This window comes from Tiliqua scincoides, chromosome 4 (assembly GCF_035046505.1).
Source record: "Tiliqua scincoides isolate rTilSci1 chromosome 4, rTilSci1.hap2, whole genome shotgun sequence".
Classification (NCBI taxonomy): domain Eukaryota; kingdom Metazoa; phylum Chordata; class Lepidosauria; order Squamata; family Scincidae; genus Tiliqua; species Tiliqua scincoides.
The window spans coordinates 103,410,710-103,438,287 of NC_089824.1; the positions used below are offsets into that span (position 1 = coordinate 103,410,710).

At 43.3% G+C, this 27,578-nt stretch overlaps 1 protein-coding gene across 7 annotated transcripts in view; it reads left to right on the forward strand.

Moving 5' to 3' along the window:
* The window catches only part of CXXC5 (CXXC finger protein 5), an 89,403-nt gene that overhangs the window by 19,607 nt on the left and 42,218 nt on the right, over nt 1-27,578 (forward strand). For 4 of the 7 annotated variants that reach the window (XM_066624322.1, XM_066624323.1, XM_066624320.1 and 1 more), the window contains one exon: nt 23,356-23,453. The exons of the other annotated variants lie outside the window; for them this stretch is intronic. The gene's annotated coding sequence lies outside the window, so the exon portion shown is untranslated. The remainder of the gene's footprint in view (nt 1-23,355; nt 23,454-27,578) is intronic. 7 annotated transcript variants of the gene reach the window in all.

A 27,578-nucleotide genomic window follows, 5' to 3' on the forward strand; every position in this document is an offset into this window, starting at 1 on the left:
CAGATCTTAAAAGTACAGGGGGAGCATATGGGAGGCGGTGCTCCCTCAGATGCTGTGCACCAGGACTGTGTAGAGAAATCCCTAATCCAAATTTTAAAATTCCATTGACTAGTTTTGTGGTACAAATGAAAAAAGGCAAATTGCACTCAGTTTAACATTGGCTTAGGTGGGAATGCTTCCTGTGTTATGAAGAAAGGTATCTGCTGCATTTTACGGTGTTGCCTTGAAACAGCCACTGGTGCAGAATGCAACATACAGAATGTTGGCTGGGTCTTGCCAATGACGGCTTACTGATAGGGCGGTATGACAGAATCACCCACAGAAAACATAGTGGCTTTTGTTTACCGGTGGGGGTGGGTGGGGAGTCAATACAAAAAGATAGGAAAGAACATGCAAAGCATCCCAGGAACTGAGCACACTTGTTTTTTAAAGGAGATGCAGAATATAGAGAGTTGCTGAATGTCAGTTAGGAAGGGGAGAAAACACAGATGGGAGTGTGTGCTTTGCTTGGAGGCTCTGTGGCCCACTTGGACCATACTATGTAAGTGGCCCACCCAAACCTATGCTGAAATGCATATGTGCGCATGTGTTACGGTTTTATGGCAGTGTGGGGAATTTTCAACACTTTTATTTCCCCCTCTTTTGTGATTTCCCCAACTCATATATACTCTGTGAACATTCTAGACAATAATTTTAAGTGTTGTACTGGCCCCATGTGATAAAAGACATGTGTGCCTGCACCACATGTATGCCCTGATTGCCCCCCCCCATTTTCTCCCCCCCCCAAAGCAATTGACTTAGTAGCAAGAAGAGGGATGCAAGTGGGGCTGGCTTGACATGTAAAGTATCATCTGAATTATACCATAGAAATCTTGGTAGTCCATCATCCTCATCCTCAATAATAACACTGTGTGTGTGTGTGTGTGTGTGTGTGTGTGTGTGTGTGTGTGTGTGTGTGTAACAAACTTCTCAACAAAAAGTACTTCACAAAAAGTACTTCACATAGCAGTGAAGCCAGTTGCTTTCAAGCCATTTCTGCCCAACTTTGCATATACGCAACAGAGATCCAACAGAGATCAAATGTGTCCAGCGGTGGGCTGGGCAGAAATGGGTTAACACTAAAGAATTAATGAAAGATCCTGATTATGGATCTCATCTCTCACAGTTAATTTGACCCTGGGTATCCTGTATGGGGAGAGGGAAAATAGGGTTAGTGGGTGCATGCTATAAGTTAGGCAAGGGTGTTTTTGATCATTGTATTCAGGATTTGGAACAATTTCCCTCAAGAGGTTTATCTGCCCCCCTCATTCTTGGCCTTCCAGAGCTGTTTTCTGTCTTGTTTGTGGGGGTTTATTGGGATGGAATAAGGGGTTAATTTTCTGCTATTCCCTTGTTTGTTTTTGCTGTTTATCTCACTGCTATTTAGTTACATTTGTATGGTTTTAAAAACGGTATTTGGCTGTTTTATATATCTTTGATTTTTTTTTAAATTTAGCTACTATAGATGTTTTTACAAAAACCAGGATACAAGTTTTTTAAAATAAATAATAGTGCCATTGTGCTATAATGCTAGACTGTTGAGGTAGCCCTGGAAGTCAGCAGACATGCAGTATGGGGCATGTGTGTATCTGGTATGTTTAGGAATTCTCAGTCATTTCTCTCACACATGATTTCTTGTGGGTCCCCAACTAGTTTCTTTTAATACTGAATTTGGTACTGAAATGAGGTCACCCCCCAGACACGGAAATGGGTTTTGCACACTTGGGGAGCTCTCCTGGTATGCAGAAAAATATTTGATGGTAAATAAAAAAAGGGGGGAAAGCCCTAAAAATGACCTAATGAGGACTGAATTTGCTCATTACCTTCCAGGTGTGGTCCTAGGGCAAGGGAGCACCAGTTGATGGGGCGAAGGGAGTAGTCTGAGCCCCTTGTAGTATCCTGGGGTTGAGTGAGAATTAGGATTGGTGATTGTGTGCCTGCCCTGGGGAGGTATCTCTCCCTTAATCTCCCCTTCCAGTATATGCCTGAGTATATGTTATCAGTTTTGAAGGACCCTGATCCTTTGAAGCTAAAGAATGTTGTGGGGGAATTTATTAGGATTGGAGGAAAAACTCACCAAGTGCCAAAGCTCAGCCATCCCATGTTTTTGTAGGAGATGATGATGACTTTCCAGTTGATATTCTGAACTTGCTAGGAAGTATGTTGCTGCCAACACCAGTATATACTTATTGTCTATACAGGGCCATCAGTGTACATGACACCTTAGAGAGTTTCTGAAGGAAAAACAGAGCGGGACCTTAAAATCTAAATTAGGCAGTGGGGGAAATGGCAGAGAGGTGAAGGGTGATTATGGGCAAATACAGCTACATATATGTGAAACTTGGCTTCAGTTGGGAATGAGGATGAAGAGATTAAGGCAAAGGCCTTGGAGGAATGGTGAGTTTTGGGAATTGATTAAAGCAGCACAGCAATTCAACATAATACGATAAAATGAACACAGTATCAGTCACAAAAACACTATGAAACAACTTATTTAAAAAAAGAGGTGAAATAGATAAACGAAGCATGCTTCTATTTACAGTCAGGGAGAATAAAACTCTAGAGCCAAATCCCCTTTTAAAATGGAAAGTATTGGCTTGTGGCAGAAAGCAAACAGAGATGGGGTAAGGCAAGCATGCCAAGATGGGGTGCCGTATTCCACAGGCAAGGCAGAGCCACTGAAAAGACCCCTTCTCATGTCCTAGCCAGAGGCACATCAGAAGTTGGTGGGAGACAAAGGATTTAAAGGAAGATGGGCCATTCAAGCCAGCCCCAAGTTTCCTAGCCTTTATGCTACTGACAGTGGGTAGCATTGTAGGGAGTGGTGGAGAGATAGAATTTATTGTGTTGGAGAAGAAGATTAGTTTACTGTATCTGGCTTTTCTTTTCCAGTTGAGCTTTAATTCTGGAACAAAAAGGGTCCCTGAAGCTTCTGAAAAGTTTTATATTTTGTTTCTGACTGATCATTTACATATCAACAGTGAATTCCTCACCCGCATCCCAGGTATTTTGGCCTTGGTGTGTCAAGGCCAATTTTTCTTAAAAGACTCTTCACTTTGAGTATGGAAAGCACAACAGTTTTCTTTTGCAAGTGAGAAGAACACTCTTTTACCCCCTCCCGCCTGCAGCTTGCTGGAAATGGGTCTTCTTCTGTTATGCATGCAGACAGTTGTTATGCAGCTACAAGGATTTTGGACACAAGAAATTGGTGGGCCAGGATTAGTAGTGTTAGTATCTAAAATAAGATACTTCTGTTCCCAGAATAAGCATACTTCTGTGCTTCTGTTCCCTTATCAGCTCATGAAAGGCAGAAATTAAGCACTTTCTTATTCAGCTTTCCCAAGCATTGCATTCTCATGTTAGTACGAGGCAAAATATGTAAGCCATTTCTGCCCAATATAAGCCGCAGGGACCAAACATGTACACTTGTGAGCCGGGCAAAAATGGGTTAATTTTTGCTTGTTCAACAGCAGTTAAAGGCATGGAACAGTTGGTCTCAAACTTTGAGCACGGGGACCCGCTTATAGAAGGAGAATCTCTCAGGAGCCTCCGGAAGTGACATCATTGAGCAGGAAAATTTTTAACAATCCTAGACTGCAATCTTATCACATTTACCCAGGAGTAAGTCCCCTTTACTATCATTGTTAAAAGCATATACATAGCAACCTGTTAAAAGTTACAGATGTGCAACTTTTCTCCAAGTGCAGTCACATACCATAGTAGCCGCAAGTCTCTGATATTAAAAAATAAAATAATGAAATGAGTGGGGACCCACCTGAAATTGCGCGCGACCCAACTAATGGGTTCCAACTCACAGTTTGAGACACACTGCCATAGAACCTTTGTCAAGGAAAAAAGAGCTGTGTCTGACTGAAAATCCATTTCCTATGTCATGTTGTTCATTAAGCTTGACTCTTGAACTCATCTCCATATTACAAACAATCCCTTTACTTTTTTGAACTCTATGAATTTGAATAGCAAAAAAAAAAAAAAAAAATTCATGTGGCATTTGACCACAAAAGACTTATCACAAAATAACCCTCACCCTTTTTAACAGACCAGAATACCAAAGTCCCACTCTACCACACATAGACGTAGATCAGTCTTTGCAAGCTATATATCATCAGAATCACTGTTACTACTACAAATATTTATATACTAGTTTTAAATAAAAAAAGATCACAAAACAGCTTACAGAGCACACACAAGTAAATAAATAAATGGTCCCCTATTCCAAAAGGGCTTACCATCTAAAAATATATGTGATATGTTGTCGTGAAAGAAATAAATGAAACCAATCAGTCCCTGACATCTTAAAATAATGCTCATAAACTATGACTGTGGACAGGAATATTCTGAGACTGTGTTGTCTCCTGTGTTGGTGTCTAAATAACCTGCTTTCTGGTGTTCCTTGTTCTCTTGTGGCTTGGAAAACTGGTAATTGGGAACCTTCAGTGAAGGGGCTGCAACCAGGCTTCTGTAGTCCCATAGGAAACTGCATACACATACTTACTAGTGAGTGCTAATTCTCCCATCTTCATGTTTGTGCACACACAGTTTCAGACAGTCAGTGCAAAGAAAGCAGGAAGTCCAAGGCACTCACACTTTCTGTTCCATATCATAATGTCTGAAGTAGATCTTTTGTTTCTTTCATGTTAAACCAGCAATCTCTTTGTTGGGATTTTTGTGTCAGGCATTGAGTTTGCAAAAGATCTGTTGTTACATTAGTACAAAGCTATGGATCAGGAAAACTTGGGGCGCTTGAGTTTCATATGCCGTTTGCTTTGGTAAATAATAATAATAAACTTTATTTGTATCCCGCCCTTCTCCCTTAAAGGGACCCAGGGCAGCATTGGTATAATGCCTGCAGTCATTTGCACGCAATGCTCCATACTGGGACCTGGAAGCTGAGGAAGAGTTTATTGGCCATTGCAGCTGCTCCTTCAGATGGCTAGCAAATTCATCCTCTTTGATATCTAGGAAAGGGACTTTTTAAAATTTACTGATACTTACTTTAATTAATCAACGTACCAGACTACCTTTATCTTGCCTCAATTCTCTCCCACAGAGTGTGACTTTTTAAATTTATAACTTGCTTTCTTGCATAGAAGTGCTTTCTAGGCTAGTTATGTTCAACATAAAGTGATATTCATCTGTCCGTATAAGACTCGCCTGAATAATATATAGCAGTGGTATTCAGACTGGGGCGTTGCAACTCCCCAGCCTGTGGGTCCTGGCCTCTGCCCCCTTAAGGGGTGGGGGCAACCAGGAGACAGGGGGAAGGCAGCAGCGCAATCCTCAGGATCGCGCTGCTCAGGGGGGCTGCAGCGGCTTGGGTCCACTTGCCCAAGCCTCCTGCAGCCTCTGGGGGTGTGGGGAGCCCTGCGCAACCTTTGGCAGGGCTCCCCACGTCAGGAAAAGTGAAAGCGGAGCGATTGCACCCTGCTCTGCAAAACCGGAAGCGGAGCACGATTGCTTCGCTTTCCCTTCTGACGGGGCTACAGGGACTGGGGTGCACCCTCCAGTCCTTGTGTGTGGGGAGTCCTGCGCGAGCGCCTGCAGGGCTCCCCAGGTCAGGGAAAGGGAGAGTGGGGCGATCGCACTCCGCTTCCACTTTTGTGGAGGCAGAGCAGATCGCTGCACTCTCCCTTTCCCTGACCTGGGGCGCCCTGCAGGTGCTTGCACTGGGCTTCCCACACACAGGGACGACGGCTGCTGCAGGGACTGGTGAGTGCATCCCAGTCCCTGCAACCCCCTGAGTGCCATGATCCTGGGTATGGCGTCCTCGCTGCCTCCCCTGCCGCTGCTGCCTTGCCCCGCAAAGACTTACTGCAGGTTTCAAACTCCCGGAGAGTTAGAAAACAGATATATAATCTTCTCTGCCCTTCTGCAGGTACACAATGTGAGGGCCAGTTGTATTGCTTTAAGTAGGCCATGTCATAGTTTGAGCACCATAGATGAGATGGCCCTATACCTCCTGGATCTGCTGCACTTTGGACAGTGAAAGAACATGGAGGAGAGCCTTGGTGTAGATTTGCATTCATTTTGTAAGGTACCCAGGCCAAAACAATACATTGCTATGCCTCTGTGTGTGGTTCCGTGGCTGGCTTCCTTGGTACAGCCTTCCTGAATCTCCCCAGGTTCTTCTCTCCCATGGAGAGAAGGCTGTGAGCATTTAGCTTCTCTCTGGGAAAGGGGCAGAGCCTGAGAAGCAGCCTGTGTTCTTCAGGACGCTGAGCCCTGGCTCCCTGTAGTTGCTGTTCACTCAGCCGTTCTGGCACTCTCTTCAACTACGAGGCTGTGCTGTGACTCAGGTGATGAGCATTTGGGAAACACCAGCTGCAGTGGCCACCCCTGAACCTGTCTTGGTAATGATCAAAATTGTTGAGTGGGGCCAGCTGGTGCTATGCTGGTGGCCAGCACTGGGGAGGAAACCCAGCCCATGGCTAGAAATGCAACAGGGAGGAGTCTGTGTGAGAGGATTGAGGCAAGATAAAGGTAGTCTGGTATGTTGATTAATTATAGTATGTATTAGTAAAAGAAACATGGAATCTTAGCATTTTAAGTACTGCACCTTGTGCTTGGTGCATATGTTGGTGCTTTTGTATTTAATTTAGCCAGGAGCAAAGTGACATTTCAGTGCATGTTACTTATTGTAAGCTGCTTTGTGTACCCTTTTTAAGAGAAAAATGTGGTAGGAATTGAATTAATATTTGGGTAGCTTTGCCTCCAAGCTTTTCCTTATATTTCCACCAGTAAAAGGGTTAGAGATGTTGTCATCCTCATTTAATGGAAGCTGAAAATTCAAGAAAGGGGTCTGGAATATTCCTGAGGGGGTTAGGGACTCCTGATAGGCTTCCCTATGGTGATGGCCTTGTAGTGGAAGCAGGAGAAGAGAGGTATGCTACCATGTATGCTGCCAGGGTGAGTGTATGTTTTCTCTGGCCCAAAGTATCTGGTACACATTCATAACTAGGGAAGGGCTGCAGGACATGGGCCCAACCAGTAGGACTGGTTTTCGCCAATGTGGAGCCCCTGCCCAGCCCGTCACCACCACAGTCATTGCTCCCCCAGACCATGAAACTGTATTATGTATTAGTGAAATAAATATTGGCTGTTGGCATATTAAGAGATAAGAACCTCATTCTTGTCACCTATCTTGATACCTTTGTATTAATTAATGATTTTGATCAACCTAGCCAGTTCTTCTCCTTCCTCCCTTCACTAGATGCTTGAGTTGTATGTATTATGCCCCCATCAATCACATCATAAGTTCCAGAAAAGCTATATGCTGCATAAGCTTCCTATTTACATCCAAAGCATGCTTAATTTTTTTTAAATACACTTACTATTCTGGCCTGTTCTTGTGTAGCATGAACATCTTGGAGGGGGTCTCCTAATGCTGTACACGAATCACATGACGTGTGGTAAAGGGCACTTAAACATGACAGGGAGTGTGTGGAGCTCTTACTGGGGTTGGTGCTTAACCTGTGGTGCATGTTTCAGCCCTGATTTGACTGAAATAAGTAGAACCAATTGTCCCAGTATGGTCTGGGCTGGGCTTCACATGTTTTGGTGGGTTTATTTAGAATGCTTTGCCTTGCCCTAAACTCCCAAGCTATTTTTTTGACCATGCTGTGGAATGTCCCATTTCCTGCAGCCCTTCCCTAGTTGTGAATGCCAAACCAGATGCACTGGACCGGAGTTATGGTGACTCCCACATCTCCGAGCATGCTTTCCACATCTGTACACTCCCATTTAATATATTTGTTTATGTGAGTCATAAAAGAAGGATAAAAACTTAATTCCATAGGAAAGAGTCTGTAACGAAGTATTGGCTAATCTGAGAAGCAGTGTGGTGTAGTGGCTGGAGTGCTGGACTATGGCTTGGGAGATCCAAATTAATATCCCCACTCTGCTGTGAAGCTGCCTGGGTAGCCTTGTGCCAGTTGCTCTTTCTCTCATGCTAGCCTGCTTCACAAGGTTGTTGTGGGGATAAAATGGGGGAGGACCATGTAATCCTGGACAGTGCAGATCGCACAGGGGAGTGACACCACTACTGGCCCCAATTTTTTTTTAATCTTGGTATTTTTGAATAATACCATCATGTTACATATTGATGTGTAATTTCATGCAGAATGCAATGAAACAAATCGCATTGAAATATCTATCAAAAGTTGTACCTAAAAAACCGGGGGTGGGGTGGCGCGGGGCGGGGCGAGGCAATGGTGCATCACCATGCCCAGGGACAGTGACATTGCTGTATGTCAATATGATGATGCAGTAAACATTTTGTGAATTCTTATCTTTATTAAATGCAAGTAATCTTGGTTTACCATGCAGCTGGGAATTGGTTGGAGAATTCTGTGTAACAGGAAAGCTTGCATATGTTTTCATCAGCATACGCTAAAAGATTACTCTATCTATTTTGTGCTTCTGAAAATGTCCAGAGATGGACATTGACAGAGAATCACTAATCCTCTCCTCTAGGCTTATAACCACAATCCTCAAATGTTATTGTCAGAATAAATTATGAAAATACACTGATTTGCATAAATGCTTCTACGATCATTAAGATAATTTCTGCTTGCAAGATATAGGCTTGGAATTATTTGGCAGGACTTGAGAGTGATGTTCTTTGTGCTGTGTCTTCCTTGGCTTGTGTACTGGGACTTGTTTTTTTTTTTTTTTGCATGATTGCATGAGCCAGTGTGCAGCAAGATGCTTGGAGAAATGCCTGGGATGTAAGTAGAGATTTCACACTTCCAGAAATTTTGAGGTGATGAGAAAACATGGAAATTTAGGGTAATTTTGAAATATATGCAGTACCAGTGTTCCATCAATCTTCTTTAAGAATGTGAAATGCATAGGGGTAATCTAGGCAGAGTTGCAGCACAATCCTGTCCATGTTTACTCAGAAATAAGTCCCACTGTGTTCAGTGAAGCTTACTCCCAGATAAATGTGTCTAGGATTGCAACCTTAATCATTTTTAATTCCCATTGATTTAAATGGGAGAAAATGAAGCAAATTCTCAACTATTACGCTGAATGTAATTTGACTCAAAATGAATGACTTGGGCCATGCCCAGCATGTATATCTTATAGGGCAGTTAGATCATACAATAGTGCTGCTTCTAGTATTTTTAGTCTAACAAGCATAACTTTTAAACTGTTTATTTTATTAGTATTTTGGAAGTACAGTCAGAATTAGAAATGGATCTGGAAGCATTTAGGATCCTAAATGCCTGCCTTTTAAAGTTAGCAGATAGGACAGGTAAAATCGATGTCATCAACACCTAAACATAACAAGATTTATATAGTTGGGGCTTAGTTACAGTATGCAAAATGTCTGTAGGAGGGAAAGTCTCAAAAATGCTGTATATGTCCTTATAATGCAGCAGTCTCCAAACTGGAGATTGCTCTGTCCCAAAAAAGCCTTCTCTGTCCCAAATGGCGCTTACTTTTCCAAGTCACCATGTTTCTTTCAAGCTGAGTTGGGCACTGGGATGCTCTGGGCAGTCATGTCTATTGTCTAGCATCCCAGGAGGCTGTGCAGCAGGACATCTGGGCAGACGTATCTGTCCAGTGTGTCCTTGTGCCCCGCTCGGCTTGAAACGTGGTGACCTGGCAGAATGGTAAGCACTGCTCATGGTGGGGGTGAGGGCTTTTTCCAAATCCTGGATCCGGCCCATTGGCTACGGTTTTGGGAACCCTGCTATAAAGTAGCACATTTTCAGTCATCCCATTGATTTTAAACTATATATAAATTATATACTATTATATAAACTATTGATTCCTCTGAATATTAATTTTTTCCAAATCCCCTGTATTTCAGATAAAAATGAAGAACCCCTTTTTTATGCTGAATTTTTTTGTTTTATCCCCTCCCCCCACCTTTTCACATCTCTTGATGCAATCAGGGTGTTTTGTTTTTCTTTTTAAAAGAAGCTTTTGCAACTCCTGGGAAGAGTCTGGGGCTGAGCTGAAGAAACTGCTTCCAACAAACAAGAACTTACCTGAATTTAGATTGCCTTGTAAGTTCCCCAGCAAAAACAGTCACCTATTCATGCAGTGAGATTGCAGCCAGTTTCAGCTTCTTCTGTTTACAAGCTCCTGAAAGTTGGCTGAAGGACTTCAAAATTGTTGCAAAACTACCATAAATTACGTCATGCTGCTAACATGGCAATGATTTTAAAAGCATCCAAGTTGAAGTAACTTGCATTTGGATGAGAGGAGAGACTGGCTGGGGATATGGGAGGCCAACAGAGACTTCCTGGTCTCTGGAATGGCCCAGTGCCCTGTATGTGCATGTGTGAGGGGGAGGCAGAAGAAACATAAGTCAGTTGAGTAATGTGGTGATCACCCACATGTAGGCACTGTGCCTGTATTAGGCTGGATGATGCCCAAAGTTTCAAGGCTTCATATTTTGTCTTTTTCATGTCTTGTTTTAAATGATGGGCTATGTTCTTAGCCATTTTATTGTTTTATGTCATCTTGAGCATATCTGGGAAATACAGTATACGTACTATAGAAACATGTTTTAAAAAAATACTCAGAAAACCTGAAAAATGCAGAGTTGAATGATACTTGGCAGAAAGGGTGAGCGTCATGCATCCGATGAAGTGGACTGTAATCCACAAAAATGTATGCTGAAATAAATTGGCTAGCATCTGAGGTGTGCAGGCAGGGCTGGCCCATCCATGAGGTCAGCTGATGAAGTGGTCTCCACAGGCAGCAGATTGGTCGGGGTGCCCATTTCGGTCCACTTTCTGGCCTCCACTGCTCCACTTCCTCCTTCCAGTCTCTGGATTGGACAAGGAAGAGGGGGACAGAGAGAAAGAGGCAATGTGGAGAGTTGGGGAGTGCTGAACTAGAGCATTGGGGAGGGGGAAATGCAGAGGGTGGAACATCATTGGGGCACTCAATTGGGGCATTGGGGCATCATTGGGGGCAGCATTTGGCATGCTCTCTCAGGTGTTGGGAGGTTGTGGACCAGCCCCACTACAGGGTTCTTTCATTTTTGCTGCACCAGAGCAACATGGATACCCATCTGGAATGTTCTCCTCTTTGCTCTAGTAAAGGGTGGCCTTACCCAAAGCACCATCAATTGCAGGCTTGGATCTGCCTCCCCTGTGCTAACAAAAAGTTACCTTACTCACTCTTTGCCTGCTTTGAAACCATGGCTTGTGAGCCTCATGTGGCTCTTTAACATATAATGTGCACCTCATGGAAGTTGGCTGAGCTCCTTTCTGCATCACAATAAGTGTAATTATTTACCAGGTATAAACTGAGAGTCCTCTGGATTAAAATGCAAGTTTTAAAGAATTTAAATGCTAATTTTAATGCCAGATTTGAAGATTTGACCTAGCTCTCCTAGAGGTGAGGTCAGTCTGGGGAAGTAGAGGAAGCCCCTCCCCTCAGGTAGACCTTTGCCTGGCCTGCCTGCCTAAGAGGGAGGAGCTACCCTACCTGCTCCAGATCCTGCCATCCAGAGCCCACAGGATAAAATTTTGGCTTAGTAAGGATTACAGAGGAATTGTGTTGGAGAATCAGTAATTGTACAAGCCAGTGCTGACAATGTTAGCTTTAGTGGGTGTGGCTTGCGAACACCTGATTTTGGCATTTGTGGCTGTGTTGTGGGTAGTGAAGTTAGTGGAATGTTAATGTGATACTAGGTGCTTTGTAGAGTTTTGTTACATTGTGTAATATTTGTTCATGTCTTATGGCTCTCAAACATCTGAAGCATGTGGCTCTTGCATTAAAAGTTTGGCCATCCCTGTTCTATTACATCAGCATTCTTCCAGAAATTTTGGGGGAACAGACAGTGAGACTGTTTTAGCACCACAACAATCCCTGCAAAATTAATTAGGCTAGATCAGTGTTTCTCGAACTGTGGGTTGTGAACCATTTTCATTTCAATATTTTATTTTTAATATATTAGACTTGATGCTACCCTGCTATGTGACTGCATTTGGGGAAATGTTGCAGATTGGTACACTTAACAGGCTACTACGTATATGCTTTCAATACTAAATTGGACTTGATCCTTGGTAAATGGGGTGGAATTGCAGCCTAGGATTATTAAAAACCTTCTGCTTGATGATGTAACTTCCGATCATGACATCACTTCCTGTGGTTCCTGACAGATTCTCATTCTAAAAAGTGGGTTCTAGTGCTAAAAGTTTGAGAATCACTGGGCTAGATAATACCTTATTCATCCAGTGAGACTAGTGGTTGAGCAAAAATTTGAACCTAGACCTCCCTAGTTCATGTGCAATTCTCACTTCACTGCACTGGCTCTTATTTCCTACTTGTTCTTATTCTGAATATCAGGGATTTTGCTGTCACTGGCCAGCATTTTAGAAAGTCTGGAGGAGGAAGCAAGATGATATGCAGCACCATGGGTGCTGACTGAAGCAGAACTAGTGTGTGGAGCAGTTGTCCCCTGGCAGTGAACTAAATAAAGCAACGCAGATTAATCTGAGCCAGAGCTTAGCCCCACAACCTGTTCTAAATGCCACATGGGTTTTAGACAGTAGAACGCCTACTATTGTGGTAACAATAAAAAGCGTGGCTTCTAAAAACTATAATGATGTTGTGGGTTGGGTCTGGATCTTGCATGTGTGGAAACGAGGTTATACAGGGGAACTTTCCTCTTCCCTCCTCCCTACAGTCCCTGAACCCACAAAGCTGTTCCTACAAGGTGGGGGGCCCTTGGAAACAGCGATGGAGACTGGGGGCTGCAGTGGCAGCTGCAGAATTGCAGAGGCCCCTTTGCAAGTATAAGCTCTGCTCATAGAAGTTGGTTCTGCCTCAAATCAGCAATTACAGTCAGCCCTTGGCATCCATGGGGGTTCCGTTCCTGGAATCTCCATGGATGCCAAAATCCATGGATAACCTAATCCACAGTTTGGGGCCCTCACCTGACTTCTGGATGCGACCAAAAGCTGCTTCCAGTCATGTCCGGAGGCATTCCACACATGGCCTCCCTGGGCCTCAGAAAGCCTCCCAAATGTGACTGGAAGGTGGTTCAAGTTGTGTCTGGGAGGTCACTTGGGGCCCTCTAGTGCTGCTTCAGAACCTGCACTGAGTTAAATCCCCAGAATCTGTGGATAAAAAGGGTCCACCTGTACTTCCTCTCAGCAGCACCTCTACCCCATCCCCTACTTCCAAGGATCCTCTCAGGAGTGGCTTTTTGGGGAGATGCAGACCTAACTATGGGGAGCAATTGGAGGAAAATACCGTTGTGTGATCTTCTTTCTAGATCCAGGCCAGTATATCCTATAGTCAGTATCCAAATTCACAATATTGCAGTACCACAAATCTTGAAAGCAAGAGTAAAATATTTTCAAAATGTGTCTCCTTGCCAAGGCTATACATACATTATTAAACCACAATCCTAAATATCCAGAAGCTATTTGCTGCATCTCCAACATCACCTTAACTCCCAGGGGAGTCTTTTGCTCCTTTTCAAAGTGCATCTTCTTTTATGAAGTCAGACATTAAGATACAAGTTGTTGAGTATCCAAATAGAAAGATCACACACAAACTGATAAGGGCCATATTAACATTTCTTACTTAGAAAGTAAAAGCTCTTCTCTGTGTGATGTTTGAAGTTCTCTGCCTCCTGTTAACTCTTGTCAAACTGTCACATTGAACAATGTTTAGTCAATCAGGTTGAACTATCCCATTTCTGATTCTAGACTTAATCTTTGCTCTGTAGGAGGATAAAAACATACTCAAAACTATCCATTTTGTAAAATGCCCTGAGCTTTATATTTTAATAATATACATCTGCTTCTGAAGTTGAGTTGCAGCTTTTATAAATATATTACTGTACTTAAGTGGTGTTATCCTGCAGTATAGTACTGTAAATCTGAATAATTTGAAATATGGCTATCTAGTTTGTATCGTGCAGATATCCTGTTCTGTGGTATTTAGATGATTATATGGTGTACAAAATGCCATTAGTGTCAGTGTCTGGGGACGGCAGGCTGCAACTCTTGTTCTTTCCTTTTTGTCCACTGTAGATGATTTTTACTATTAAACAGGCTGAGGTCTCACTTTTCTGCAAATGTTAGTGGAGAGGGAATTTTTTCTCTAGCATTGTTGCTGCCGTTGTTTTTGATTGGCTATTTGAGGAAGTAATTTCCCAAAATTCCATGAGTTTGGGACCATCAACCCATGTGATTACATTGGATTAGAGCTGGACTATACAAAGTTGAGTGCACTTAAGGAGGTAAAGGTAAGGCAGCCCCTTAAGAAGCAATTCTTGAATTGTTCTGCGCTTGATAATTCAATCACTGACTTGTGGATATTTTTCAGCTTGTGATTTCTGAGGAAGTGGAGAAGGTCCTTGGGAGTACTGTATGAATTTGTCCACCTGCATTCTTGACTTTTGCCTGTCTTGGCTAATTAAGTGTCAGTAGAGGGAATGGGAGGTAGTGCATGCTTCTCTCTGGGATGGTAGGATGTCTTCTATCTTGAAGGAGGCAAAGGGAAGGCAGCCTCTGAAGAAGCAATTCTTGAAGTGTTCCACACTTTACAACCAGTGTCTAATTCCCCCTTTTGGGCAAGATGTCTTGAACATGTGGTGGCAGTTCAGTCCCAGAGGGTCTTCAATGAAACAGATTATCTACACCAGCGTGGTTCAACATGTGGCCTGTGAGGCACTTGTTGGTGCCCTCCAGGAACCCCACCACAGCCCCCCACCTCCTTCTGTTTCAGAGGCTTTTTGGTCTCCCTGCCATGCCATTCCAGCTTCTCCTTTGGAGAAGGAGAAGCTGAAACAGTGCAGCAGGAAGATCAAAAAGCCTACTACTGAATCTGCTGGGTATCTTTGTCGATTTAGAACCCAGAAGTATCTGGTGGTGATGTCACTTCTGTGGTAGCCTCCTGGATATGGAACTCCCTGCATGTTGCATGGAAAAAATCCATTTTCTTCTTGCTTTTAATAGGGAATGGAAGATCCATCAGTTTTTATTAGGTGATCAGGCTGAAAATGTAAAGATGGTTGCTGCTGCTGGATTATGAATGGTTCTTGATCTCCGTATCCTGGTTTTGATATTTTATATCAAGGGTGCCCAAACCCCGGTCCTGGGGCCACTTGCGGCCCTCAGGGAGCTCCCAGTCTCCAGTGAGCCTCTAGCCCTCCGGTGATTTGTTGGAGCCCACACTGGCCCAGCACAACTTCTCTCAGCGTGAGGGCAACTGTTTGACCTCTTGCGTGAGCTGTGGGATGAGGGCTCCCTCCACTGCTTGCTGTTTCACATCCGTGATGCAGTAGCAGCAGAAAAGGAAAGGCAAGGCCTTTTATAGGCCTTGAGCTATTGCAGGACCTTCATTCATTGATATAAGTTCATCTTTAATATATTCATTTATGCAAACTCATGTAAATTTATTCAAATTTGAAATGTAAATTAATTCTTCTTTTTCCCTGGCCCCTGGCGCACTGTCAGAGAGACAATGTGGCCCTCCTGCCAAAAACTTTGGACACCCCTATTTTATATGATTTTTGAATGAGTCTTGTTTCAATGGTTTCTGATTATTTTTTGTTGCCTGCTTTGCAATCGTGTGATGAAAGGTGGAATGGAAATGTGAATAATAAATACAGGTTGTGCCTTGTTATCCACTGGGGTTCTGTTCTGGAACTCCCAGTGGATTAAAAAAAAAATGTGGTACCAAATAACTTGGAAAAATAACTTTAAAGACCTGCTTCCAGGTTTCTTGCTCTTCCATAGCTGCCCCAGAATGCATTGGTATGGACACTATACCATAGTCAGCCACTAGATGGGGTGAATAATGGAATCGAACGAAATGAAATTATTCCATTCACCCCAGCTAGTGGCTGAATGAGGTATTGCATCTGTACCAATGCATTCTGGAGCAACAGGAGCAAGAAACCTGGAAGTGGGTCTTTAAAGCTATCTAACACGGAGAAGCTTGCAACCATTGCAGTTTAACAGTGTGAAGGTAGGAAATTGGATTTTGGTGCTTTTTTCTTGTTACAAGGCATTTAAATGTGGATCTTTCAGTGGTGAGTCAAATCAGTAAATACATAATCAGTGGATACTGAGGTCCCACTTGTACATAAATGCTCACTTTTTGCTGTGGAACCACCCGCTCAGGCAGTTGTCAGAAGTGGAGAAAGTTGTGATGTTTTCCGCACCTTTTCGGAAGAGTTGTGATTGACTGCCAAAACGTGTTGGGCGCAGGCTTCTGTGCTTGTCCGTAGGTGGCGGTGGAACTGCCTCAGCCTGTGACAGCAGGGCCAAAGGCTAGCATGAGCTGTAAAAAATCACATCCACTGACCGGTAATGCTCTTGGCTTCATGTGATCTGAGTGCCAAATAATCCTGCAGCTCTCACGGACTGAGGCAATTGTGTGAAAGGATTGTGATGAAGCAAGGATGTTTGAAGGCAGTTTTGAGCATGAACCCAAAGATTTGCAGATGTTTTCCAAGTGAAGAAGCTCCACTTGGTTTAGCTCTGTCAGTCAGTAGTGTATTATCTTGCTTGTTCGACTTCTCATCCAAAATATGGGGAGATATTGTTAGACAGTCAAAGCTTACTCACACTCATTTTCCTCTTAGCACTGTGGATTTCTTTTTGAGGGTTTAGAGGCCTATTTCTATGTTTCCTTTCCCACCAAGCTCGCCACTAGTGGAGGACAAAGCTGATTCCAAACAAGGATTTACAGCCTTTTGGTATTGGTTTTTTAAATTGGAATCCAATCCTATCCACACGTACCTGGGAGTAAGCCCCATTGACTATAATTGGATTTACTTCTGAGCAGACATACCTAGAATTGGGCTCTGAGGGCACAGTCCTAACCAGGTCTACTCAGAAGTAAGTCCTATTTTGTTCAGTGGGACTTACTCTCAAGAAAGTGTGGTTAGGATTGCAGCCTTAGTCTGATAATGGGAATGTATTTTCCAGTCCATCCATCATGTCACATCTGGAGTGGTGGGCTTGTTTTGGGAAGAATAGGATCATCCTGTTGCATTTTCCTCTTGGAAACTGTTGACCTGATTACTGTGACTTCTAGGAATGACTGCAACAGCTAATGCTGCTGGCCCTGGGTATACAGTCTGGTTGCCCTCTGGCTTCAGCTATCTGAGAATCAAAGGAATGCAAAGCCTTATCAAAACAGGCTCATAGTTTGGCTCCTCAGGAAAAGTTTCCTGCACTATTGCTATTTATGTTTGTGTGCCTCACAATTACAGAATAGAGTTGTACCTTAATGCTAGGCCTGACTGTTTTACATGCGCATTCAATGTCAGTGTCCTGATGTTCAAATCAGGCAAAACATGTGCTTTGAAGCATCTGTGTAACGGCCAATTTACCTTTATTGATTCACTTGGCTTAAAAGAAATTTCACAGAAGCCACTAAATCAAGATTGAAAAATGACTCCACACCTGGTCACCTCCAGGTGTCTGGGCAGAGGTGCTGTTCTAATGTTTATTCTTCAGTTCTCATGGACTACAACTGACTAATATGGATACCTGGGGGCAGGTGGGCTGGTAAATGATGTTATAGGCTAGCAACGTTTGTGCATTTACCTGGAAGGCTGCTTTAAACTTTCTGGCCCTGTGTGCTTTTTTCAGTTGCAAGGTGGCAATGGAGTTAAAAATAATAATAACTTTATTTATACCCCGCCCTTCTCCCCAAAGGGACGCAGGGCAGCTTACAATGGTTAAAAACAGATTAAAACATGATTTAGCAAGCAGATAAAAACATAACACATTAACAGATATAATAAAAACAGTAGTCAGATAAAAAGTCAGGTAAAAAAGAGCATATAGCAGCAGATCGTAAGGAATCAGGCCAGTAAAAAATACTAAAAGATGTAGAAAAGATGTTAAAAAGGCCATGAACTCAGAAGGCTTGTTTAAACAGAAGGGTCTTCAGGCCTTGCCGAAAAGTCTCAAGAGAGGGAGCCATTCTCAAGTCTCAAGAGTTTTATCTTGGGGCCCAATCCTATCCAATTATCCAATGCTGGTGCAGCCCTTCCAGTGGGGCATGCGCTGCATCCTGCAGTGAGGAGGCAGTCATGGAGGCCTCCTCAAGATGAGGGGATGTTTGTTTCCTTACCTTGCGGCTGCATTGGTGCTGGAAAATTGGATAGGATTGGGCCCTTAGTCTCGTGGTTGTATAGGATGGTGATAATGTGTAGCTAGTGGAAGTTCTGCAGGTAAGACAAGCAATATACACAAGGTGACACCCATTAAAGCGACAGAACTGAGGCATTCAGTGTTGAGATAGACTTGGACTTTCAATTTCTTGCCTGTTGACTCTTCCTTCATCTCTTGCCAGTGGCTTCTGGTCACCTATCCAAGATGAGACCAGAACTGATCCTGTTTAGCTTTTTCAGGCAAGGCAGCAGCTTAGCCTCCAGAGCCTACCTCTACACTGAATTACTGAATAATTGTCCACTGGCTCACACTCCTTGCTGAGCTGCTCAAATTCTTTGGCTTAGATTTCTGCCTCACTCTCTGTGACCCTATGTTACAAATGCAATCCTGGGTGTGGTTTTTTCAGAAGTCCGAATAAATTCAGCGAAACTTGCTTTCAGGTGAGTGCTCATAAGATTGCAACCTTACTGACTTGTACACTGGTCTTTCTGGGTGGTATTTCAAAATAATTCTTCGATGGAGGCGATTCCCATTGATGATGCTTGTATTCCTGTTTTGAAAGATTTTGATTTTAGACGTGCTGTTTTATGAGTCAGCACTTCAAAAGTTTATCTCATTTGTTCTGGTCCCTGGCAGAGCATATCTGGGTGTTCTCTGTGGGAAGAGACTGTGCAAACAACTAGCAGACGTTTGGGGGGAAAAAGGGATGTATGTTACGGTCAAAGTTTAGAGTTCTGATCATTGGATTTTAAGGTTGTTGTATTGAATTGTTTTTTACAACCATCTTGCTTCCCAGTGGAAGAATGTTTTGTAGCTTTCCAGTGGGAGAATGTTGAGAAGGCCCCTTTCCAACTGCTTCCTATTTTGAAATCTGATTCTCTCAATTAGTTCCATTTATCACCCTCCCATTCTTCAAAGTTTTATCTGCAGCCACATGCCCCGCTGAGGAGACAAGCTGCTCTTCTGTTTAAATTTAAAAATTAAGCTGAAAGACAGCTTGCCTATTCAGCTTGTATTGAAAAATTTAAGAAATCTCTGTCTATTCAGCATTTTCCTCAGTTATTTTCATGCCAGCTTCAGGGGCAACCCAGAAGTACACAAGAAACCATGCCACAGTGTAAGAACCACTGATGTAGTGGTTGTGACTACACAAGGTTGTGCTTGCTTGAACAGCCCCTGTGCTAGTGTGTCCTTCCTAAGCTGCTGTTAAGAGTCCCTTCAGCTCCCACCACTGACTTTTAGACAGACTTGTCAAACTTCTTTGGGAAGGTATCAGTAACAACCTGGGCAAATACACAAGTGAATGCTGGGCTATGCAGTCCTCTGGTTCTGAAAACTCTTGACATCAATCATGGCATGTATTAGAACAAAGATTTTCAACCTTTTTCATCTTGCTGCTCCTTGACACAGCACTAAAATTGTCAAGGCACACCATCAGCTGTTTTACAATTGACAAGGCATACTGCACTGAAAGCAGGGGCTTGCATCCCCCAGTGGCTCTACTAAAAATGATCTTCCTTCAAACTCTCATGGCATACCTCAGACCATCTGCACCACAGTGCCACAGCACAGTGGTTGAAAGTGGCTGCTTTAGAAGGGTGAGCCACAGCTTTCCTTTTACTCCGGGGAAAGTGCTGAAGTAATATGTCTACTACTTGTTTTGAACACGCCAGGAACACATAGTAAGGGCTTGTGGGTCAATTGTATTTTCCTCTTCCTCCTCTGGTGTCTATTTGCAGTATATTAGTCCCAGTCTTCAGTTTGGCAATAATTAACCTAGACTATTCTGTAAGTCACCAGCAGATTCTAGAATAACCCATTTGCTTTGGAAGAGTGGAAAAGATTCACACTGTTTTCATCCTTTAGCCATCCTTGCTGTGCAAACAAATGAGTGGTTAAAACATCTTAAGAGGTAACTGATCCAAGATCTGAATGCATCAAGGGGAAAAATGTGCCCTAATCCTACTTTGCTCTGCCTCCTTTTAAAGATGCAGTTTTATCATTATCTATTTAAAATCAAAGTGAATGGTTGGTCTCTTCTGAGCTGGAAGGTGTGAGGCATAGGTGTAGCTTGTATTTGATGTTTGGTTCACCTTCTTGCATAGTCTTTGATTTGTTAATAAGACCTGAAAATTATTTGTAACAAGTCTGGTGAAGAGAAGTTGTCTGCAAATACTTCTGCTGTCCTTACACTGCTTTGATGGATTTCATGAAGTTCTGTGTTTTTGCAGTTTTGCCCTGTTGCATTTTTCAAGCACAGTGCTCTGTGATTCAGAATCCCTCTAAGTTCTCAAGGCTTTCATGCATGATGGCATTCAGTCAATTCAGCAGGATTGTCTGTGTGTTGTTTGGAAAAGCTTTGGGGAGGGGTAACTGGAGCATTAAAGAAAAGATAAGCTAATATGACCTCAGGTAAAGATTAAGGCAAACCAACTCTGTTTTTTTCAGTTTGACAAGTGAGGAAGGTTGAAAGGGAGGTGGTGAATTTGCTCAACCAGCAAATAAGTTGTTTTGTGCTGTTTGGAAAAGCGAAATGGAAACCCTGAAAGCTCAGAACCTTTTGTTTTGGGAAGATGCTCCAGTGCTTGATCATGTTTGTTGCCCCTTTCTACATCCTTTCTGAAATGGGGTGACTAGAACTACACTTCGTATTCTTGCATCATGGGTTCCTAAAAGGGCATTATAGTGCTGGCTGTTTTATTTTCAGTCCCTTTCTGAACAATGCTAAGCATGGAATTTGCTTTCTGCACTGTTCCAGCACATGGAGCCAGTGTTTTAATTGCAGCAACCACAATGACCCCTAAATCTGTTTCCTGCACAGTCACTACCGATTTCAAGCCTATCAGTGGCTAGGATTTTATATCTGATAATGTAGCTTCCTTTTGAGCTGTTCTGGTTCAGTGCTCAAAGGTTTACAGTGCTTCCTTCTGGTTTGATTGACAGCTGTTGTAGCCAATGAGAGCAGTGGCCAATCGCCACTAGTTTCTTTCAATGAGATCTCTCATAGTGTTGATTCAGATAGCGCTTGGCTTTTTAGGACAGGATCTCCATAATGATCAAAGCTATTACTAACACTCCCTTTGAAAAAAGCAGTTCAGGCATGGGTATCTGTCTAATATCATCTTCATGAAGCCCAGCACAAAAATTTTTGTCAATCTTCTCTGCAATCTCCCTATTCTCCAATAATCCTTTTACTCTTTTGTCATGTGATGGCCCAACAGCATCCTGGGCTGCTTTTCTGCTTCTGATGTGATTAAATAAGTTTTATTATTGAAAGCCATAAGTAGCTATAGTGTAAAAAGGAGGACTGAGTATCTCCATAAAGGCTGTGCAAATTTTCCTGAATACTCAAAGGACTGTGCATTGTTAAATATGGATTAAAAGGCCACTCCATAATACAGGGACCACAGGTAAACGATTCTTCTCCAACAAGCCAAGTACTAATCCTCAAGGATGGAACCTGAAGCAAGCTTTCACTTGTTAATGGGTGTGCATGGGATGGTGACAGTGGTGATATATGGAAAGAGGCCTCTTCTAATGTATTGCTCTTGTGTCAGTGAAATCATGACATGAACACCACTTGCATCATAGAGGAAGTGGGAGGGGGAGAAAATGCAGATAGACAGGGGAGGAAACCCTGGTGGTAGAGCAGAAGACACAGTTCATACATCGATGGCAGATGTAGTTGCCCTCTGTCTTCCCTCTTAAGAATGTGTGAGGTGAGATTTTGTCAAAGTAGTACCAGCTCATGTGATTTCTTTCCCTTGGACAGGAGGAGAAATTGTATAGACTCCTTCATGTAGCTTTTTGCATGTGCTTCAGGTTGCATATTAGAGGGGAGAGTTGCCTTCTTGCTTCTCCACTACAGTAGTTCGTACTGCAGCAGCAGCAGCGACCCTAAGGCAATATGCACCAAGATGAGAGAGCTGGTATCTGAAGATGATGGTTAGATTCTCCCGTGGTCTGTTGAGTAGGGATTGTGTTCATAGGTATGTATTAGCAAAAAAAGTTGCCTCCAGATTTGAGGCATGAAGGTCTGGTTATGAAGGTTCAGCCAGGCCAACACTGAGATATATCCAGAAGCCAATGTTAGCTAATGATCTTGATTCTCTTTAAATGTCTGGCTTCATAAAGATGCTGTCTACCAACCTGTCTGCAATGAGTTATGGCTGAATTATGGGCAACAATGTTGATGCCTTTGTGAGGTATGATAGACTTGGCTGTCAAGAACCGGACGTTTTGATATGAGTACCAGTACTTAAGTAGGGGTCTTGGTGTAGGGCAGAGGTTCCCAAACTTGACATTGTGGGATCCTTGCTTGCCAAGCTGCTCAGCAGTGCAAATGTGATGTGATGGAGCACCTTGTGGTGGTCTGGAGTGGCGGGCTAGGCTCTCTGAGGAACTGCAGAAGAGGCAACCCACCCTCCCTATACTGTGTTTTGCTATTTTTCAAGTCCTTTTCCTGGTGCTACTGGAAGTATTAACAGTATTTATATATTATTATTATTATTATTATTATTATTATTAAGTGTCGCTGATGTCATCATGTCAGCGCATCATACGTCATCGGCAGTTCTGCGTCTGGAGCTTGACCAGGCATCACAGACCTGGGTTTCGGAACCACTGGTGTAGGGCAATGCTGTAGTGTAAAGCTTGCAATACTTATAAATTGTCAGTAGGTGGTGGTATAGTGTTGATTACATAATGACAATTTTAGGTCACATAACAAACAAGGGAGCCTCCCTTGAAAACACCCTGTCCTTTTTTCATTCTCTAAAGTAGGGTGGAAGAGACCATTCCAGTTCCTTGGGAGGAGATAGCATGAACTTTGGCATTAGAGTATCACTAAATTTGGGGGAAGAATCTTCAAATGTATTTTATTTTCTCCAAGCTCAGTTTTGCTTATAGAATTCCAAATGTGCTAATCTTGAATTCATTTTTTTAAACTATCATTTTTAGACATTTGAAGATTTTAGGAAAACCAAAACATTAGCAACTTGATATTTAACCTTATAGGTGGCCTTAACATGTCAGACTTTTAAGATGCATTTTGCATCTTACATTTGCATCTTTACATTTTGCAGATGTATTTTGCAAACTATTCCAGAATTAAAGCCTGGAATTTTAAAGATGTAAATCCTAGAATTTTTGCTACATTTCAGATTTCTACGTTTTGTTTCAGCTCTGCCATACACATACAAGCAGGTGAGGAAGAGAGCCTGAGCAGCTCACCCACATAAGAGGACCTTCAGTTCAGAAAGGACATTCATCGAAAGTGTGGTAGGCAGCATTTTTACTCATATGGGCTGTCATACAAATGATCAAAAGATCTTATGAAACTTACCCTTGCTGTGCTTGAAACCAGTTGTGAGGGGGGGGGGGAGTGAGGTCCTAAATTCTTCTTAAGCCTAACAAGGGCACACACTTGTCAAAAAACCTAATTGCCATCTACCGGTCCAGCAATAATGGTGCTTAACAAAACAGTCACTCTGATTACTTGGTTCTAGAAATCACAAAGCAACCATCTCCCATTCAGTGTTACTGAATTTGTCAGCTGATGCTCCTTTACTCTGGAGTAAGCCTCCACATCTCCAGGGGAGGGGGTAGTGGTGGTCTGCTGCTGGACCTATCCCCCTTCTGTACCCGATACACCAGGGATGCTCACACTTTTTCGGCTCGAGAGCTACTTTGAAACCCAGCAAGGCCTAGAGATCTACCAGAGTTTTTTTACAATGTTCACACCATCATAACATATAACATTTATGTGTACAGTGTATGTTGGTGTACCTTGCATAACCGCATGAGCCACTATTGCACAACACAACATAATTAACTATAAACATTTTTGTAATTACTTGAGTTTACTTTGATGGCTTGCACTGAAGTGAATCAGCCAAGGATGCATTGTCCGGACAGTAGCTGCTGACAGCCAGCCTCAAGCACACTTCCAAATGTTCATCAGTCATGGTGGAACTTAATGATCTTCATGTAGGAAAAGGCTGACTCACATAAATAAGTGGAGCCCTTCCTGCCTCAGGTGCTCTTATATCCCTGAGGGACCTATTGCCTTCAAGTGGCTGCAGCTGTGCAGCACACTCTGCTGGATGCCCAGGCCTTACCCTTAAGGGGCCACTACTGACACCACATCTACCTCCTCACCAGATCTTCCTCGATTCCAATACAAGTGGGGGGGGGGGAGTAGATCTCTATACAGTCCAGTGCAAAAACAGGGGAAAGGTGTGGGGGAGGGAAGATCTCTATATAGAAATCACAGCAAGACCAGTGCAAAACCCCTTGCACACAGAATGAACAGATGGAAGTTGGGGGGGGGGGAGATCTCCATACATACCAGTGCAAAAACAGGGGAAAGGTGTGGGGGAGGGAAGATCACAGCATATAGACACATATCTCATCATATAGATCACATCATATAGACATCACAGCAAGACCAGTGCAAAACCCCTTGCACACAGAACCAAGGGATGGAAGTTGGGGGAGGGGGCAGATCTCTATACAGACCAGTGCAAAAACAGGGGAGAGGTGTGGGGGAGGGAAAATCTCTATATAGACATCACAGCAAGACCAGTGCAAAACCCCTTGCACACAGAACCAACAGATGGAAGTTGGGGGGGGGCAGATTGCCATACATACCAGTGCAAAAACAGGGGAAAGGTAAGTCAGCCCCAGTAGAGTCAACGGGGCTCACTCCCAGGGATGTGTGGATGACGGGAGAGAAGCCTGCCAGCGGCTCCTCTCCAGGTCTACTCATGAGTCAGCCCCAGTAGAGTCAAAGGGGCTCACTCCCAGGAATGCGTGGACGGGAGAGAAGCCTGCGATCGACTCCTTTTGCCTCGCGATCGACCAGTCGATCGTGATCGACGTATTGGAGCACCCCTGCGATACACCATTCCCTGCTGCCACTCCATTCTGCCCTCCTCCGCTCCCATGTCATTTCATCCTCCCCCATCCCCTACTGCTTCTCCTCCACCTTATTGTTGCCAACACTACTCATTCATGTGCACGCATGTGTCCTACATGTGTCATGCACATACACATAACTGAAATCGGGGGAATTAGCGTGGCCAGAGGTCAAATTTAGCAGTATGACAGTTTTGGGTTCATTGATATGGATCAGTGGTGCAAACAAACTTGGAGTGCCTTAAAATTAGGCTAACTAGTAACCATGAGGCTGAGATAGCGCTTATCAAAGAAATATAACCAATAAGAGGCACATTTACTTTTCTTAGAAGATCAGCCACAGAACTTTAAATGGTAGAAGAAATAACTTGTCAACAGCTGAGGTTGGACAGCAGGAGTTAGTTGGAGAAGGTGAATGAAGCTTTGGGATGGGGAGGAAAAAACAAACTGTTTTGACTGAGGATCACAAAGGAAAGGGGTGGGTGGGTTTCCAGTCCTATTCTGCTGGTTAGGTTTTGGGGTATGCAGTGCTTTCTGAGCAGCAAGGGCAGGGCTGCAAAGTTCCAGGATCCAGAGGAGAAAAATAGAGCAAAAAAGTGCTCCTTGGCAAGATGGGAAAACTTGCTCAGCAGAGCAAACGCTTACTAAGGAATGGAGAAGTGACCTAAAATGGAGGAAAAACCTCAAAAGCACAGCATGGGCATCTTTGCTGGGGAAGAGATGGCTTTAAAAAGTGAAGGAAAAAAGAAGCCCTCCAAAATGCAACTTTTTGACACCCTGCAAAATGGAGGAAAAAGAAGCTCCAAAGACACACAGAAAGGATATTCCCAGATGGTTTAGGAGTGTCAGAAGTTCTGCTTCTAGAGCAGGACCTAGTTATAGGGCTTTTTACAAAGGAATTTTAACTTCTCTTTAGCTTCGCAGCCTGAGTTTTCTGCCCTTCCAGGAGGCGCACACAAGGCTTGATGGTTCTCCCATCAGAGAGGTTCCTGTGGGACAATAGGCATAGTGAGATGAGTGCCACCCAAGGCTTAGATTATTAATGGGAGATACCTCTTGGCTCAGAGACTGAAAAGGCTGCCCAAGTGGCCTGGCTGCTGGACAGTCTGAAATTTAATTTAAAATGCAGAATTCATGATGCACAGCCATTTTCTCAGGATGGAGCACCCAAAATTTACAAGCTCCTGAGGTGAAAGGAGACCTGCAGACATTCCAAAGCCATCACCCTTTAATGGCCCTGAATTAGCATATCTCCTTTCAGTGTAACCTCCCCTTTGCTGGACAAAGTTCCCTGCTTGACTCCCAGAATTGCCAATCCAGAAATCCAAAATGGAGTTAAACCACGATGGAGTTAGTTTGAACTGAACGTGTGTTGGGGGGAAAAAGAGGTGGTTCGTAATATCTCCATTGGCGTTGTCATTGGTTGCTCTGGAGCACGTGGGAAAGCGCCAACGTTCCCATTGGCACTCCAGCTGCGTGTATCTTTGCATGCAGCCGGAGCACCTTTTATGGCAGACAGCACCAGCAGAGGAGGCATGTGACCATCACTTGGGCCATTAGAAATGAAGAAGTTGTTTGGCTGTTTTGAGAGGAACAGCTAAACCAAACAGATTAATTTTTTTTTAAAAAAATTAGCTATTAAACTAAAGCTCCCAACTAACTTCAAACCTGAAGATCATCACATATTCAAATAATGCGAATTAGATTTGACCCTACGAAAATACAAGACCAACTGAAGTGGTCACCTTCGGCAGCAAATTGGGTGGATGGAGGTGGGTGTCCCCCCACTCCCTTCCATCGCTCCTTCTCTTCCCACTTGACCAAGCAAGAGTAGGACAGAGCTGAAGAGGAAATATGGAGGAGAGGAGAGTGGTGGCTTATGGCTTCCTATTTCAATCCAGGGAGTAGGAGTAGCAGGGGTTGTCATAAGTGAGGGCAGCATTTGGCTTGCTACCTTAGATGCCAGGAAGTCTTGAATTGGCCCTGAGCCAAAGGCAGTCTTTACATATATGTAGAATGCTTTCATTTATCATCCCAAACACATTTAGAGGTGTTTGAGTCCATTTTATGACTTGTGTGAGCAATCAACCCTCTGCTGGATAGTGCTGATGAGTAGTTTGAGTCTGCTCCCAAGGAATTGGGAATGTCCAGTTGGATTTAGTTACCAGTTTTTTTTATAAAGACTTGCAGAAATTGTTGGACAGATAGGTAAAAGTATCAGTATGCCTGATTTCAGCTCTAGTTTCTACTAAATAGAAATTATTGAGCAGGTTCTTCATTGCTGCAGTATAAAATGTTCTAATAACTATAATCTGTTCAGATTTACAAATACCTGACACTCAGCTGAAACGTCAAGGGCACTGTCAACTAATCTGCAAGGGTACTTAAATCCACAGAGAATATTAGAGAAGAGCAAGGTGTCAGATGTTAGCATTTGAGTAACAAAATAAAGAACCAAACCCACACTTTGAGCCTCTGTCCTGTCCT